Source organism: Aulostomus chinensis, chromosome 17 (assembly GCF_037954235.1).
Source record: "Aulostomus chinensis isolate RoL2024-O1b breed Wild chromosome 17, RoL_Achi_v1.0, whole genome shotgun sequence".
In the NCBI taxonomy this organism is placed as follows: Eukaryota; Metazoa; Chordata; class Actinopteri; order Syngnathiformes; family Aulostomidae; genus Aulostomus; species Aulostomus chinensis.
In genome coordinates, this window is record NC_141336.1 from 16,500,527 (window position 1) to 16,515,434 (window position 14,908).

Sequence of the window (14,908 nt, forward strand, 5' to 3'; positions counted from 1 at the left end):
CTAGTTTGTAATATTCGTAAAAAGGGTCTCATTTTGTTGATGCATTTCCTTATGATAAGCTGCATGCAAATATGAGGTGATTCACCTGTTGCTGTGTTGCTGAGAGTCGGTGACTGGCGGATGCTCCAAGCTCTGGTTGTGTATTTTCGGTATTTTAACAGTATTCTTCATTACCATTGGTGCTCGCCTCGATGTCGTCAGTTAAAGTTGAGATGAACTAAGACCAGTTTTAGTCTCCAGTAGGAAACCCACAGTCTCTGGTTGCTACATCACTGCTAGTCTCTTCTTGCGTTTGTGATTTAAATTTCAAAATTTTGACTCTACCCTTTTTCATGTACCCTGTCTTTCCAGGCAGAAACCTCAAACCTCACTGTTCATTTTCTTCCCCCAGCAGCGAACCTTGACAAGGTGTCAATAATCTTGATTTAAACATGAGGTCCCAGTTGACTGAAGGAAACTGACAATGTGTCAGTCATGCCTGCTCTGTCCTGTCAGCGTCACTGTTAAACGAAGTGCACCCTTTTGGGGGGGTCCCGAACAACCAGACTGCGTGGTTCAATATCACACAGCAATGTCGCTCGGTAGTTGGAAAACATCCCCCGAGGGCTTTAAAGTGTGTGTTTGTGTTTGTGTATGTGTGTGTGTGTGTGTTGTGTGTGTGTGTGTGTGTGTTGTGTGTATGTGCAACTTGACAGGCCCATTTCAGTCATTAATGTCACATCAGTGCACACAGTGTGCGTTCTCCGAACTGGAATACATTAACACCTCGGTTTATCAAGTCGTCCTACATCTACAGGGGATGACGTGGGGGTGGGATTACACTGTACAGCATCTGTTCTTGTTTTTGTGATGCTTGATGTTTTATGATGGAGCTTCATACTGGTATGACTGGTATAAAACTATGACTTGGAATAGGATTTTTTTTTTTTTTTTTAATTCCACGCAGGGTTTCATGCATGGCAGTTAATTGGATTCGAATCCACATTTTCAAAGCAATTAGCCTGATTTCATGTATCACTGATTGAAATTATGTAATGTTGCTGCAATTTATAACGAGTTCATAAATGCTTTTACATTTGCTGTTGCCGGCATGCTGGCTGAAAGATTGCTCTGGCACGCAGACAGTGACAGGTTTTTCATCTTGCAGCAGACAGTAAGTGATTTGGCTCGATAAGAAAATCTAGACCGAGCTGAGCACTATCTTTTATCCTGGGTTTTGTTTTTTTGTTGTTTTTTTTACCTTGTCTTCAGGGTGATTTTCTGCTATGTCCTCCTGTAAAGTCCACACAGCTGCCCTTGCCGCTCCAGAGGAAGCCCCACTGTAGCCGTGCCCTTTCTTTGTTTGACAGCGCTGAAAAGGCTGCTGTCTAAACCAATAACGTCAGTCTTTGTGGGCCCTCTGCTGAACAGTGGGAGTACGAGTATAGTCCCCCAAACCACAGAGGAGCCACAACCAGAGGGGTGTGTGCAAAGCTGAGATGAAGTGTGGTAGAAAATGTTACTTTGCAGAGTGGTTTTGCTCCACAGATATAGCAGAAGTAGCTTTGTATTCAACTGGAATACAGCTGGTAGCAGGTAGCTGGAACTGAAAACAAGGACTTGCTGATTAGCATTGTTCAGACAGTTGAGACGGTTGACACATTGCTTGTGCAAAACACACTCCAGCTTTGCTGGAGTTTTAAATGAGCCACATGTATTATACATTAGAAACCTTGATATTCTCCTTGGAACGCGGTGCATTGAATTTGTTGTCTTTAAAATTCACTCAATGAGTTCCTGCCCTTCAGGAGTTTCCTGATCAGGAGTAAGGAGAACACGCCTCCTTTCCCTCTCTTTGGAGGATCCTCCAGCTCCAATAATTGACACAAGCAGACACTGTTTAAATAAAACATGGGGATATTAGGAAGACGATGGGCAAAAAGGCTGCAGGGAGCGCAGAGGGACTAAACAGGAATCAGCGATCTGTAATAGTGAAAGAAGACAAATGTCAGTCTCCTGGACTTTCAAGAGGCGGAACAGATGATGACTCTACACTCTGGGCAGCTTTTTTTTTTGTAGACTTAAATTGTCATTTATCATCCTTTTTTTCTCTGTAAAATATATCTTTGCTTGCTCACATGAACACTGTATGTGGCATTTCACTCAAAATCCCCCCAAATTGCAACCTCATGGTGGTGCAAGAGAAGAGTCAAGGAATCGCATCGCATTATTGCATTATCTGGACATGATTAATGTCTGTATCCATCCAGTACATGATGAGATGTTTTACTGATTTCCTCGGTATGGCATGGCCAGTAACTGATCGTGGTGGCTAACACTATGTCACACACTCACCAGGTGTTCTCGTGGGTATTCCAGCACAGCCTGCAGTACCAAGGTGAGTCCAGGGTGAGCCATGTGGTGGGTCTGTCTGCAGCCAGCAGGACTTACTGTGCTGGAACTGCCTCGGGAAGTTTACCAATGTGTCCAGGGAGATGGTGTTATCTCCTCCAGATGGTACTTTTGAGTAGGGGAGGGTTGCTTACCTGACAGTAGACTTTCATGTTTGATCAAGTTGCACCAGTTCATACCCAAGAAGCCATGGAGGCAGGTCCTGTGTGAGCATTTGTTGTGTTTCTGTCAACTGGTGTGGAAAAATGTAAATAGGCTATGCAATGCCACCAAAAGATAGAAATATCACTCATAACTGTCTGTAGCTGAGTAGTAGAAGAGCGTCTGTCAGGGAAAGATGGACAGAGGTCTTGAGGAATTACCTTTGGTTCGACAAGTGGTATTTGTTCCTGGGAGAATTGGTGCGTGCTGTCTGAAGACCTAGACAAAGTTTGGGTGTATCCTTGACGGTGGAAACAGCTTGTCCGCCATGTGAGTTAAAGATTCACTCCATCAGAGCTTATTTAAGAAAACGTATTTTCGTTTCCTGTTCCCCCTTTTATGGAAAAAGAGCAAAAATCACCTGAATGGGGCATAAAAACGTCTTTGCAAAATCACTTGTTTCAAATTTCGCCGGTTCGAACAACCTCATCTGAAGGAGTATTTTCTTTAAATAAGCATCAAATACGTTGATAGAAATCGGTCTAGTGTCTGTGTCAGATTTCTGCCTCTGAATCTGTAGGTTCACTAACTCTGACTACCTCTACTTCCTGGCTGCCAATGGAAATTGAGACAAGTGGAGATGTGAGTCAGTCTGATTGAGACTGGATGTTTGCCCAAGTACCAGCTGGCGAGGACAAGTGGCAAAGCTCCCTGAGAGGGCACATGAACGGCCCTCACAGACCCACACCCAACCCCCTACCTGGTCAGGGTGAGTGGTCCCTTGTTACCCATCACCCTGGCTTGATTGGTTCAACCTGCCCAGGTCAAGGCCTGGTGTCAATGCAAGGTTACCCGACGCAACAAAGAGCCACTCTTACAGGAACAAATGCGTGAACGTTTTGACCCCCGGATTCACACTCTATCCATGTAAATAGTCCCAAGGTTACATTCTCACTGTCTTCGGTGCATTTATATGCTACCCATGTTGACATGGAATACATCTGTGACATTAAAAAGCAATGCAGTCAATCTCTGTGTGGATGCCTGAGTTTTTCCGTGCTTTCACATTCTCAACAGCCAACAGAGAGAACACTGGAGTGTTAATTGGAAGCTCTCCCACGGGAACTCGTAGGCGTCTTCCTTGCTCTCTGTGTTTATCAGCTAATGTGATTGCCACGGCTCTCTTGAATTCGTAGCTACTCCTGAATAATGAACATAGGCCCTCTTAATATTCCTTTCAGACTTTTATGACCTGTTGTGCATGATGAATACTTCAGCATTCACAAAAAAAGAAAAAAAATCTCTGGCTCAAGTTGATTGTTTGTTCAGCAACAGTTGTTTTTTGTGTTTTGTTACGGGGTTGAATGAAGGCAGTTATGACACATGCTCTCCTGCAATGTGTTAAAACTGCATATTTGTGGACTTTTCAAGGAATAGTTTTCATTTTCTTGCCTGGATGAGTAAGAATTCAAATGAATGAAATGTGATTGTTCAGAACAGCAAACCAGAGGGCTGTCCTGGAGTATTTCATCAGCCATCAAATAAGCAGAGGTTGAGTGCGTTCTTTGGTATATTGTTTTTTTGTTTGTTTTATTGGGGCTCCTTGTTTTCCTCCCCAAATATACACTGCCGATTCACCTCACCAAGCTGTCCCAGACATTGCTTCATCCCCTCTGCCACCCTGGGTAGCACTGCAGACTAGTAAATGTTTCTTCCGTCACACGCAGAATGGTAGGCTACATCTTTTCGCCTGACCGGAGGAGGAGGTCCGCAGCTTCTCGCCCACAGACCTGGCTAATTATGTCTGTACATATGGCCAACCAAGCCAGGGGACCACACGGGTAACCAATCCAGCGGCCCCTGTGATGGTAATGTAATGGACTGCTGTAGCATCTGGGTGCCCCTTGTATATTGATCTGACCTAAATAAGATGTATACATGCACAAGGCTCAGCTCCCCTGCCGGCTTGCGTCATTAGCGGAGTTGTGCTCAGTAATAGCTAGCAAATTATTGCTGCTTCCACATCTGGTCCGGTTCTGGCCCATTTACAGATCATCTGGCCATCTTTTGGCACACACAAGTGGAAAACTGCCCAAACTGGCCTAGAACTTAACGCTATGGTACATCATCGTCATGGTCACCATTGAGCAACTATAGTATCTGGCTGCAAAGGGAACTTTCTCACTACTGACGTCAAAGGCAGAGTTCTTTTTAATGGGTCATTAGAGCTTGATAGGTCTGATGCACAAGGATGTGAGAAAGCTTTTAGTGTCATTATTTGAGGCCATATATTTTCCTCCTGTAACCAACACTGCCACATCCATTTTTGGCTCTGCAGTGTGCGTTTATAGGTTGATTTTATACTACCACTTTCGACTCGGTTAACATTAACTATGTACTTAAAGGTAATCTCATTACACGCATTATTCCAGCTCAATGTGTAAGACCAAATCAAAACCAGATTTACATAGAACTCACTTGTCATCCTGCTAGAAAATAACACAAGCAGTTGTCACACGTACACCTGGTTGTCCTCATCGTCAAACTCTTCTGCTTGGTTTGATTGTTGGGTTTCATTAGAAGTTGTCAGAGAAATTAATTTAACTTTGTGTCTTTCAATCAGGCTGCCTACATGCCCAGAGATCATATTTTCAAAGCCCAGAAGTGAAGTCTTTTGTATGCATAAATTAATGTGATAATGTGTGCACATGAAATTGCTTTTCTCAAATTAGATTTTTTTTTCCTTTTTTCTTTTTTGTTGGAAGATACTGTCAGGAGCTAATCTATCAACCAAGAATTTTCATTTGTTTTGCTCTGATTCGTGATCATGGCGATTAAACATAACTGACCTGTTAGGTTGATATGGTGACAATATGACAGTAATTTAATGCTTGTAGAGCCTGTATAAATATTGATATTGAATCTAGATTTTTGAACCTCCTCTGGAACTGTAGGGACTCACGTGTGTAATTATATAGGTGCTCCAAGCTTTTGTGGACATAATAATGGTTCTAGTCAGTGTTTCTCTTTCATTTGCTCTCATGATTGAAGTAGATTACCTGTACGGCTTTATTGTTAATAAATAATTATATAGATACAATTCACTGTAGCATTGATTTACAAAAAGACTCTCTCAGCCAACTGTCAGGCATTTTATCCTTTAACAACCAGGCAATCATCATACAGGAAGACAGCGTTACTCACCACAGGAGGCTGTTCCCTGCCTGATTAAAATGGGAGGCAGCAGTGTCATCGTGAACGACGCTTCCCGCTTTCGGAAAATCACTGATTACACACAAAAAAAGTCCTTAATGACAGTTTGATTTGAAAAGGCTTTGTATAGATGTTTTTATCAAATGATGTGTGGTCTTCAACACAGGCCGATCCGTGTATTTTTATTCTCCCTGATTGATATTTTCACATGTAAACACAGTATCTGTTGGTCTTTGTCTGACCGTCACTGCAGGCCACAGCTGCCGGTGAGGTTCTCGTGAAACTTGATGAAGTGTCGGCTCAAAAACATCATGATTTGAACCTCAATGGCTGGACAGCCACTGTCAACAGATGGCATCTGTGACATTTTATTATGTTGTTGTATTTTTGAAAATTGGTTACAATTCACTTCCGCTGTAGGAGATGAGTGCTCGACCTTTTCCTGTGAAGCTCCAGGAGTGTTTTGTGGACTTCACCTCACCTTCCATCAGCAAGAGTGTGAGCAGGTAACAACTCCATTTTCATCTTTGGGCGGACTATCCCTTTAATAATTCGGAATCATCTCTCTCTCAGGAGCAAAACTTCTAGGTCATTTTGGTCTTAAAACTAATTTCGTGATCTTATCAGTCACCATGTGAGGAGCACCTGTGTGTTGTTCAGCCTGACCCCTGATGAGAGGCAGGTGTGTCTGATCGCCAAGATCAGGTTCAGGAGCGGGAGGGTTGTATAGCCTTGCTAGGCAGCATGCTATGCGAACTCATTGTGTCTTTGATAGAGCTTGAAAAAGCAACCTGGGTGAGAGCATACCAGTGAGGTAACATGGCTACTGAAGATGAACATAGCATCATCAATGAAGTTTTATCAAAAATTTGCCATTCAAATATTTCTGATATCAACTACTGTGTCAAAAATAGGTTCAAGATCATTTCAGCAATCAAAAACATTCTTTCAGTCATTTCACATGGACTCAAGAATGTTGTTCAAATGTATCTTTGACATGTCCAGAAAAAATAGAACATTCTGATCCAGAAATGTGCCTGACATGTAACTACTTATTCCTTCTAATATTACCCACCCTTCCACCATATTTAATCAAAATTCACTGTAATCTGATCATTGTTTTTTGAGATACACACCTGTGTTTACTGACTACCCTCGGGGTTCCCAGGGTGCAAACCATATACATGCGGACGCTAAATTAGCTTTCTTCTAGCCCCACCTCCAGTCAAAATGACAACTTTGTACACAGTATATCATTATATAAACAGATGGCTGTTTACAAAGCACATTCATGCGCTCGAGAGGATCAACTCTTTAGGTTTTAACAACCCATGGGCTTTTCTTCCAGCCTCACCAATTTACAGATAAACATCACATTCAAAGCCCCCCACTTTGTAGAAAAGCCAAATCATGTTGTTTGTGCTGTGGTGTGGAATGAACAGCTTTGTGAAGCTTGTTATTTTGAAAATTGCTGGCATTTTTATAGACCACCTCTTTGCAATATGTTTCTTTTTCTTTCTTTCTTTTTTGTTGGCTTTTAGTTTCGAGGTAAAACTGTTAAGAAAACAAAAGAAAAGATATAACCATGATGTTTTAACCTTTCAGTGAGTCTGTGCATCCAACCTCCTGCCATTTCCAACTCGCCCTGTATTTATCTCTTTTCAACACCACCCCTGATCTGTAGGGGTGTGTGTGTGTGTGTGTGTGTGTGTGTGTGTGTGTGTGTGTGCGTGCATGCGTGTGTGTGTGTGGGGCCCTCACATTGGCTTGGCTTTTATTTTTAGAATGGAATCGAAGTGTCCTCCTTTTTTAAGGCTATTTTGCTGCCACAAAAACAACTAAACAACCCTTTTGAGTAGCAATCATATTTAAATTTTGATGTTTGCACCATAGAGCATGGAAAATCACATTTCACACCTGTGCATCCGAAAGTAAAAATCCTGCAAGAATATTTTGATTTCAACTGGTATATATTCTTGTGCATTGGGATATTTTATGAAAGTGTAAAAAAACCATCCTGTGCGTTATTGTAAAGACAAGTCTGATATTAGCATCCTACGGCAGGGTGAGTAGGGACCACTGAGAGATGAGATGGAAAACAAATCACTACTAATATATTTACAGTTTACATTATGAGTTGTTTTATAGCCCAAACCTGTTGGTTGTAATCATGTCATTACACAGCCTGACTCAAACTCCCAGAGCTCATGCATCAAAGAAATAATCAAGGCATCATATCTGAAGACACACACACACTTGCCAACGCAAACAAAGATTTTCACAATGGCGAAAACCCTTAGTGACTCTGAATTTGAGAATAATTAGAAAATAAATACACGGATTTCTTTGTGGGAACAGGTGCTGCCGCGTGACACGTCATTAATCAATCCCAATGTTACAATGAACTCCTGACTCGGTTGGTCATGACCTTTGACCCCGTCCTTGGACGTGTATCTGAAGGAGAATGATGAGGGTCGAACCTGCATGAACCCATAAAGTGGTTTGTCTGATGAGCCGAAGAAGACCTCAAACGTGTCAAGTCAACCTGCAGGCTCAAGCGTTTATAGGTTGTCTACAGAAGCTTTATTTACCCAGAACACACTACCAGTCAAATGTATGGACACACCTTCTTATTTAATGGTTTGTCTTTATTTTTTTTCATTTTTCACGCAACCATTTTTGTTTTCTGTCCATTTTTGTTGTCTGTTTTCTTTTGTCTAAGTTAAGAAAAAAGAATCAGAAATATTCCTTCAATGACGTCTTAACTTGGAAGAAGCCAGTCTGTGAAAATGTTTTGGGGTGAAGCATCTTAAGCATTCTAAAGCTACATGAATTTGTCCGTTTTTAAAGACACCTCATAATCAAACACCATGACAAACATAATAACAACAGTTTTGTTTTGGGGGGTTTTTTATACCGTGGATTGAATTCAAAAAGGACCCGGTGACACAAGACAAAGACATGTTGCATACAAATAATGAAAAAGGCAGAAGGAGGGGAAAAGCGCTTTTTTGAAATGAAACACACTCAAGCTGTCACTATTACTGATAGTGTCATGCTGATGTGAAATTCATCAGGTGAATCGGAGGCTTTGCACGTACCTGGAGACTGTGTGAAAGTGCATCTGGATGGTGGACTAACAGGCATTCGCCATCAATAACCAAAGAAAAAGTAATCTAGCATGAAAGAACGAAACCATCCTGATATCGAGGGGAACAAAAAAAGCATTGGCTTGTCGTGGGTGCTCATAATAGCAGAAGCAAACATACATTCATGCGCTGCCTTTCAAATAAGCTCTCATCAAACCAAGCGTGGATTACTTCTTTTGTGCCGTCTAAGAGTTTCTGCGGTTACACGCGCACACGTGCCCCCACGCACACACTGCTGCATTCCAGGTGACCTTGTGCTGTCGAATCTCCATGGTGATACGCTTGAGATGCTAACAAAGACGTGGAACAGCCTTTATACTTCTTTTAAGAAATTAGATTGATCATTGTTCTTGTCTAGACACACACAAACACACACACACACACACACACACACACACAAAAATAGCCTTCTGCGCCATTATTATGAGATTTTGATAGGAAGCATGAAAACAGAGACATGCATGCCAACACATCTGTCAGGGGAAATAAGATGAGGAGTATTCACTCAAAGAAACTGTGTGATATGTAACGAAGCAATCATAACAGTCTCCACCATCTACAGAAGCCTTTCCTTCAGCGACGGGCTGTAATACGTCTGTTGCTGTGACTAATGTCCACAGATTATTGAGGTTTAGCCCTTGTACGTGTCAGCCACAAGTCAATTAGGCTACAAGCTGTGAAGTGATGATGAAGTGGGGGGGGGGGGGGCTGTAGGTGTAAAGTGAAAGAATCCTCTATGTTCGCCCGTTTCATCATGATGGCTGGCGGCCGGCTGCCAGCAGGGTTGTTTATGCTCTACAGCCATCGATCTATTTCCCAGCACAGATGGCAGTGATTTAGAGGGGTTGATATGAGTCCTACCTGACAAAGATTAGAATCAAATCTGTCTTTGCAGGCTATTATTTTTTTCAAAAATCTGCCCCCCGCCATGCTCACAGACATGATATTTTGTTCACTATGTCCACGTTGTATATCCAACATTTGTAATTGCTTTTGAAGTTGAAGAGTAAAGCCCTCATCTTTTATTTGAACATTTTTCTAGTGAACCTTTATGCTCCTTTTAATTAAATATGCAGTACAATTCAACTTTACAATCATTGGTTAGGAAACCAACTCGCTACCAAGTAATTCGACTAAACCGCACAATCCTCTTCACATTCCGCTGATAGCAAGTTCATTTTTGATGCAAATGCATTTACACTGATGAGCTGAACAGTTCTACATCATACAGTCACGCAATTACATCTGCGTCGGTGACAAGACCCTTAAAGTGACAGTCTAATTTATGTATTTTTATCATTTCAAGATTATCATCATTGACTAAATGTGTCATACGGACTCGTTAGTTGAACTCAGTGACTTGTAGTTGTACCTTTTGCACTGACCATGAGAAACAATCTCAACCCAGTTTTGTTTTTAATCAGCTTCTAAATTCATACATCATATGAAGACTGAGATTCCTGTGAACAAATCTATGTAATCTACGTCAAGCTACAACCGCAACTTTAGATACAATAAGCACATTTATCAGATGATCACCAATCCAGCCATCAATAATGCTAATTATGCTACCAACAGGCTGTATATTTAATCCAGTGGTTATGAAACTCCCTCAAAAAGGGTCTTCTTGCTTTTTTAGCGGTCTAGATAATCAGGTAGAGTTAAACATTTTGTCTAAACATGTCATTTTATCCGTATATGCCCGCAGACCAAGAAATCTGCATTACATTAGCCAAAGCTACAATGCAAACCGCTAATGTAGCAGTAATTTGCAACATTGGTGCACAGCATTTCCTATCATTTTGGACTGAAAACCTTTCAAGAAGTATGTAAGTCTGAATATGCAGTTATTTGTCAAGGAAATAACTGATGAGACTTTTGACTCCACACTTTCTTTGTGGTGAAATCGACTGTCATTTTGTTATCCTTATTCTGTGCACTTTGCACCAAAATTTTCAGTCCAAAGCCAGAAAAAAAAGCATCAATTTCCCCTCTTGGCCCTTTGGACTTGAAAATAAAATACAGGGTGACGGCACTATGTATGATTTTGAACAACAGTCAAATAAATTCAGAGTCTATTAAGTATGAAATCTGAACCTGAATTACCAGTGTCTTGATGCCAAGGTCTCGTCGTGCGTTCCATCAAATATCTCCCAGTTCTATTCATCCGCTGGCACCTGTTTAAAAGACATAGAAATAAAGAAATGGGCGCGAATAAAAGCCTATTTCTGTGTGTTCAGACTTCTACTATTCAAGACCAATACAACTCACAATGATTATGACTGTTGGGAAAAATGACTTTGGAGTGTTACCTTTCGAATGAAACCAAATCATGCATGCTTTCCAAATGGTTCAAGAACAGCTTTCAATTTACTGTTGGTAGGCATTTTCTGAAAATTTGACCTGGACGCTAATGTCGTTTCATCTGTGATCAAGCTAAAAGCTGCAATATAAAGCGTCTCTGTGATGGAAAAACTCTTCAAGGATGAGAGCATCCTGAAGTTGTTTGCGGCATGCATTTGTCAGTGATGGGTAAATAATCACGATAGAGTGAGCAGAATAAAAATGGGTTTCCATAGTCGTGGGTATGAAATGTTTTGTTTGAAATGTATGAAGTGGAATCAATCTTTGACACTTTGGCAAGCAAACCTTTTTCTGCATTTACAATACAGCAATGATGTTCTCTAATAATCTAACCCTTATTGAAATATAATTTTTATATCGTACGTTTATTAAAAAAGCAGCGACTTCTTTATATCGCGGAGTAGGAAATAGCTGTTCAGTTAAGGTGGATTTATTACAGCAGATACATAGATTCACTTTTGAGGCTCTACGTTGCCGTCGGTGTGAATGTGAGTGCAGCTGGTTGTCTGTTTCTGTTCGTCAGCCCTGAGATTTACCGCCTTGTGGATATCATCATCATCATCATCATCATCATCAACCATCACAACGAATAACCTGTGAAGTCTGAGTGGTATCAGGCAATGTTGGAGTGATGGGACTTGTTGTCATTCACCAAAAATCCTTACACAGTATAAAATCAAGCAATAACTTGAAATCGTGTTTACCACATATGGCATGAATAGAACCAATGTTATACACAAAACCCCAAATTTCTACCCCTAGTTGTGTGTGTGTGTGTGTGTATGAAATTTGTCGGGTAAACTACATTCCAGGCACACGAGCTTGTTGCGTAAGGTGTTACTATGGAGTCCCGAGGCTTCGCTCTGGGTCAAGCCTCTGTCTTTGAGTAAAAAAAAACCTCTAAAATGGCCAAATCTTTAGGAGGGGGTGGCTCCTCAGTGAAACAAAGGGCCTCACGCCACCAGGGATCCACTTGCTTATTAGGCTGATTTTAAAAGAGATAGATCATCTGAAAAAAATTAGGTAAATATCTAAAAATAAATTCAATTTCCCTACATTTCCTCTTCCTGACAGAAACGGGCCATGTGATTCCAGGTAAACTGACTGCTGTGTCATGGCAGTCAGGTGCGTTTGGGTTTCTTGTCAGTCTCTGAAGCTCTGCAGCTGGTTGTGGGGCAAATGAATTACTCTTTGGCTCTGACTCAGCCAGCGGTGCTGCAAGGCCATTGCACATTGGCTGCACAGGGCTGAAGCTCCATGATCATGTCATGCGTGTATCTCCAGACGGGAAAGTGACCTTTTCAAAGGGTGCACACCAACTCTTGGTATCGTATCGCTCGTCCTCCTGAAACCTATGAGGGGTAACACTGAGGGGAAGAATTAAACCCAGCTTTGATTTGAGGCGTTACTATCGGAGTTATTCATCTGTGCCTGTAGCGTTCATTTGCATTCACAAGTGAGCATCCACTGAACCACCTGCTAAGTCTTTGTGATTACCACTGTGTTCCTCTGTGATAAAAAGATCTTTATGGGACTAAATGGTGCATGAAGGGGATTCTACCCAATGACCCCACTGGTTGTCTATTAAGCTGCATGAAAATACATGTATATTTATATTTTTTTGGATTCTAGTTTTGGTTTGTATTGCAAACATATAATCCTTTACATTTTTACCACTAATAAAACCATGCAAGTACAATAAATGTCCACGTTAACTTAAAAAAAAAATGCATCATTTGTTTCTTTGTGCATGCAGAGAGAAATTATGTTTATTGAGGCCATAAAATATACATTTTTCCCACATTCTGATTAATTTACAGAAATCAGATATACCCCCCTGAGCTATATGACTAAATTGTTCACACAAGGTGGTCCCACTCCATGAATTCATGGGTGTAAGATATGACTTGTTCTCACAATTTAGTTTAATTTAAGAAGATGGTACTTGTTCCCCCAACTGATTAAACTTCTGTGCAGAAAATACAATTTTTCTCATGCTTTGATTAATTTGTAGGGAGCAAGTTGTATCATAGCCGCAAAATACTGTGTTTTCAGATATATATATATAAATAAATAAATATATATATATTTATATATAGAGATAGATAGATAGATAGATATTGTGTGTGTGTGTGTGTGTGTGTGTGTGTGCACGCAGAAGAAAATAAGTCAACTTTTTATGCATTCCTTGGTGCCGGGTAGGAATAAATTGGATGGTGGAGACAAACATGGCAGGAAGACGACACAGCAGAGGTTTACGCCGTCTTCTTCCTGTTTGTTTCGCTTCCTGGTTGTGGAGTGGTTTGTTCAATTAAAAGTCTTTGGAAAATGGATCAACAAATGCCTTTGATTTGCCTAATGAAGGCAGGTTGCTACATATAATTAGCTGATGAAGTGAATAATGAGAATGCAGACAGCTCATGATGCTGTGAGTGGGACGGAGAAACAGTTGGCCAGTTAAATCATGTAAATTTCAAAAATTTGAGCTGCTTTTCTTGAAGTGACATCAGCTGAACTTGTGTGTTTCCACCTTGGCTACCAAATGAAGTGCTTCCAGCTGGGGAGGAACAGAAGTGGCAGATTAGAACATGGTGAAAAGGTATGAGTGTTCAGCCACAACCTCCCCCTCCCCACCTCTATTTATGCATCTTTTCCTCCTCACCCAGCCTCCCTCCTTCCCTCCCCCATGCTCTCCAACACATCAGACAGGCCGCCTGCTTTAGCCTCTCGTCTGGTAACAAGCTGTGTGTGTAACCACTATATTTCAACTACTGATTGCAGGAAATAACTCACTTATCTCAAAGACACTGTAGAGAATACACTGAATTTCACGTTTTATTTTGTTTTTTGTTTGTTTGGGTTTGGTTTTTTTTTTGCATGCGTGGACTTAAAATAGCAGCATCTTAATCTCGACAGCCATAACCGACTGTAAATGGGGCAGGGATCTATATTGAATAAGATGCATTTTCATGAGGAGGCCTTCTAAAATCAATTGCTAGGTGCGATACATAATCATGCAATAATAAGCCGAAGAAGATGTAGGAAGCTAAACAGTCGCGTCACAGACAGCTTTGAAATCTCTGTCTCTCTCACTCAGGCTTTGGTGAGAATGACACCGGAATAATGATGATAATTATTATGATGGATGTGGATTGCAATAGTCCCCCACCACCACCACACACACACACACACACACACACACACACACACACACACACACACACCTTTGAGAGATGATAGATGCTGCTTTCAAGCCAGAGGCACATTCGAACTTTATCCCAATGAGGCAAAAAGTAGCAATATATGAGGGGAACAGACGTCTGAACTAACTGCTGAATTAATTCCATAATTATAAATAAGATGCTTCACTGACTGAATATTGGATATAATGTCCTGCTACAAGTCATCCATAGATGCTGGAGTCTGCTTCCATCACAGCAGAACAAGTGTGGAGTAATTACTTGGATGACTCCTCAGCCGCTTCTGTTCTGCCAAAACCTGCCGGCTCTGGCATCATCTGCAGTGCCTTTCATTGTTTTCCCATGATGTTGCATGGCCAAATGTCACGTATTTTCCACAACAAGATACATGTAATTTGGGAGAAAGCTCTGCTGGGAGTGCATAGTGGAAATAATTGCGCAGCTGCAGCA